The 4,187-nt window shown below is 47.4% G+C and overlaps 1 protein-coding gene across 4 annotated transcripts in view; it reads left to right on the top strand.

Moving 5' to 3' along the window:
- The window catches only part of BCAS3 (breast carcinoma amplified sequence 3), an 812,136-nt gene that overhangs the window by 250,133 nt on the left and 557,816 nt on the right, over positions 1–4,187 (top strand). The gene's annotated exons all lie outside the window — the stretch shown is intronic.

Here is a 4,187-nt window from a genome sequence, read left to right as displayed (position 1 = left end):
ATAGCATCGGGGAGAGAACTGCCCCCTGAGGCACACCGCATTCAAGCAGGTGCCTCCGGGACCGCTGCTCCCCTAATTCCACCCTCTGTCCCCGACCTTGGAGGAAAGAGACAAGCCATTGAAGAGCGAGCCCCTGAATCCCCACGTCGGCAAGACGGTGGGTAAGCAACTGATGGTCAACCGTATCAAATGCGGCCGACAAGTCGAGCAACAACAGTGCCGCCACACCGCCTCGATCCAGATGTCTACGGAGGTCGTCAGTAAGGGCAACCAGTACAGTCTCCGTTCCATGCCCAGGTCGAAAGCCGGACTGGAATGGGTCGAGGACGGAAGTGTCATCTAGGAAGCCCTGCAGCTGTGTCGCCATTTAAAGCTTTGTATGGTTATGACCGCCGGTGCCTTTCCTGGAAGGGGATATTGACTTGGGGGGGGGGGATGCTGCTCAACGGTGTCAATGGTTAAAGGAGTCTTGGCCGCTGTCAGCTAGCTGCCATTGAACTCTGTGGACGGGGAACCCCCCCCTCCTATGGCATCTGCGCATGCCTACTGTGTGCCCTGTGTGTATCCCTCTGTAATGCATTCCATTCTATGAACACTAGTGTACGCTTATCTGCAAGATTAACAGGTGTGGAGAAGGAGCCGCTTTGCTTAGACTATAATGTGCTGGACTGTGTGAAGCTTTAATTGTTTATCTTTATAGAACCGTTGCTTCTCAGGCTTTTGGGCGCGAATACGAAAGTCTGCCCACGTGACGGGAACCAAGTCTATTGGTTATTAACGGTTTGAATGTCTTTCATTATCCCCCTGCTAAGCCCGTCTCAGGTATTCTCAACAGTGCACTTGTTCCTGCTCTAACATGGCTTTAATAAAATACTACTTTGCCTAAACGTGTATTGGACTTAATAGCTGTGAGGGATCGCACAGCCGCTCCTTTGCAAGACTTTGAATGCAGCCAAGGAGGCGTACAAGACTCAGGCTGACAAGAGAAGGGTGGAGGGATGGGCTCTGCAGCCTGGGGACTCCGTCTATGTGTCTACAAAAAACATTCAGGTTTTGCGCCCTAGCCGAAAACTGGGTTGGAAATACCTTGGTCCTTTCAAGGTGAAAAGAGTAATCAATGATGTAGCTGTGGACTTAGATCTACCTAAAAACTTGAGGAAACTGCATTCTGTGTTTCATTTCAGCCTCCTGAAACGGGATTCTGGTTCCAGTCCTTGGCGTCCATCGAAACTGGTGTCCCCTCCTATCTTGATTGAGGGCAAGGAACATTATGAGATTTCTAAGATTTAAACGTGGAAAATTGTTGTATTTTGTTGAATGGCTAGATTTCAGACCCCAGCACCTCGAGTGGGTGGAAGTAGGGGATATTCGGGCCCCTCAGTTGTTGCGGAAGTTCCATAGTGACTTCCCGGACAAACTGGGAGAACTCCCGGAATGACCGGGAGACTCGATTTTTGAGAGGGCAGAATGTCAGCTATGCTGCCATGGTAGCGGGAGTGGTCAGATGTTTCAGTGACCTGTGTACAAAGTACTGCTGCATTCCTTCTGTGCTTCTTCACTGCTGTAATGCTTGCTTATCTATAGCCGTGCAGGTGGTGTGGTGTCTGGGAGTGAGGGAACTGTGGGAGCGCTGTCAGTTCCCAGCTTTTGGCTCTAACGGCCTGGGGCTCCTTCTCCCGTTCGCAGGAATATGGCTAATTGGCCCAAGGAAGGGTGTGTGTGTGCATACGAATACCCTATATCCCATTATGCTTGTAGAGGCGACGCCATTCTTAACACTTAACGGTGCCTTTGTTAATGCATCTATAGCTCTTCAATAAAGTATAACCTTTCTGATAAGCGTGTACTCAGTTGTTGGCTGTGGAACCTGACACTCATTTGGGGGCATGCATAGATCAGAACATGGGAACGACACATGACAAACAGAGAAAATGTTGAGAACAGCCCCTCCCCCCCCCCCCGAGTGGAGCAGTTCAGATCTTGAGCAGAATATAACTGTTGTCATCTTAAAATAGGCAGGGGGCATTGCAAGACCTTGCACGGCTCCAGATTGCTGCTGAGCGGGGCTTCCTGTGTTCATGAGCGGCCACTCGTGCACTGCTTGAGTTCCACGATTTCAGTGACAGAACCAAGGAGGCTCTCTCTTTAGTTGTCATCTGCCTAAACTCAGAAAGTAAAGGCATCTGAAGCAGGGTCTCAGAGGATGATTGTAGAGGATGGGTAGGTTCATATGGCATTTCCCTCCGTTATATGACCTCTGAAGTTTCCTTGCTTGTCACTGCCACAGGAGGTGATGGCGGCTAACAAGCATGGATGGCTTCAAGAGGGAATTAGATAAACATATGGAGCAGAGGTCCATCAGTGGCTATTAGCCACTAGGTATAGATAGGAAATCTTGGTCTGGGGCATGTGATGCTCTGTATTCTTGGTGCTTGGGGGGGGGCACCAGTGGGAGGGCTCCTAGTGTCCTGGCCCCACTGGTGTCGTGAGGGCACTTGGTATTTTTCGCCACTGTGTGACAGTGTTGAACTGGATGGGCCATTGGCTGATCCAACATTGGCTTCTGTTATGGTCTTATGTTCTTAAGTGTCGGGTTGGCCTTTATGATATACTCATATGACGAAGGCCATATCAAACTCTGCTAAACCCAAGAAAAGCCACATAGGGAAGTTTGCCTTCATTATTGGAGGTGCGGTCAGGCCAGGCAAAAATGGCCTGAACTCCTGAGGTTGGCTCACGGCTGATACTGTATATGTGCAAAAACGTTTTCTTGCGGAAGAGTGGAAATTACGATGCTTTGGCTCTGTGAAGAAGGGGAAAAATGTTGCGAGGGCAGTGCCAAATTCAAACAAGCAATTTAAGAATGGTTTTCTTGGGCAGAGTCAACAGCAATTTGGTCCTTTCCAAAAGTCACAGACAACTCGCTTACCCTCTACATGGTAATTATGTTGTATTTGGAGACTAAATGCAATTGCAAAGAGCGTTGAAAATGAGAATAATTGCAACCCTGGCTTCAGCATGAAGCTTGACGCGGCTCAAACACATAAATCATCCATCATATGCTCTACTTTCACAGCTTTTCTGATTTGCCCTGGAATGTACAAAATTCATAACTTCTGTACTTTCAAACTCTAGGAATTCAGTTAGTGAGTCTCTAATGGGTGTGTAGAATTTGCGTGGACACGTACTCCCTCCTCCATTTTTGCTGTAGTATAAAATTTGTCAACTTGAGAACCTAGGATTCCTTTTTAAAAAATTGAGACTGCAAGCTCTAAATGACTTTCATGGGCAGAATAATCAGCTGCGAAGTTCTAGTTGATTAATTGTCAAGAGCCTTGGACTAATTGGCACCTCTCAGTTTAAAAGGGTTTGATTAAGGATTGGGGAACAACAAGCTGCCTTAAACTCTTTGCAAGAAGGATGGGATAAAGAAATAATAATACATCCATGCAAATAAATGATAAGATTTATATCCTGCGTTTCTACTTAAGGCAGCTGGTGGGCAAAACAATTACACCTAATAAACACAGTGGCATTATAGTAAAAATAAGACCCTGGTAAGGCTTGTGATAATTCACTACGAAATGGAGGGCTTCTCCTCCCTCGACTGCTGGCAAAGGGTGTTGCTCAGTGACCTCGGCAGAGACGGTAAGTGCAGGTTCCTAAAGATGGCCCGACAACCAGATGTAGCTTTGACTTACTAAATTGTAGGTGCTTGCTCCTCATTCATTATCTCAGAAAGGTTTCTGAAGTGTAGTGGGTTAGACGCATGAAGAAAGCATGGAGACTGATGCAGTTATCGGTTTAGCTTTACTGGTACACAACAAAGACCCCAAACAACGGCCGGCTGGCCAACTATATACACTTCCCGGGGACACACCCCTGGGTCCCATTGGCGGGTTTAAATCTCCCGCCACGGTCCCATTGGTTCCCCAGTGGAGGGACCAGGATCCCAGTCCCCATTGTTGTCCAGGACTCAAGCTCAGAAGTGCGCGCTGGCCCCCTGTGGTGGTCAGCGGACACAACAGTTTCCATATTGAAGACTTGGGGAAATGTAACTTTGTTTTGATTTAATTGATCAATCAATTTAAAAACAATTATCAATGAAAAAGAACAAGTCTCTGGCCCACAGAAAAATATTCCAGAACATTTCCATACTGTTCCCTCTTTTCCCTCTCTACCCTCTT

This window comes from Gekko japonicus, unplaced genomic scaffold (genome assembly GCF_001447785.1).
Source record: "Gekko japonicus isolate JY-2015 unplaced genomic scaffold, Gekko_japonicus_V1.1 scaffold348, whole genome shotgun sequence".
Classification (NCBI taxonomy): Eukaryota; Metazoa; Chordata; class Lepidosauria; order Squamata; family Gekkonidae; genus Gekko; species Gekko japonicus.
The sequence above is the reverse complement of the archived record's forward strand: the minus strand, read 5'-3'. Positions and strand labels throughout refer to the sequence as shown.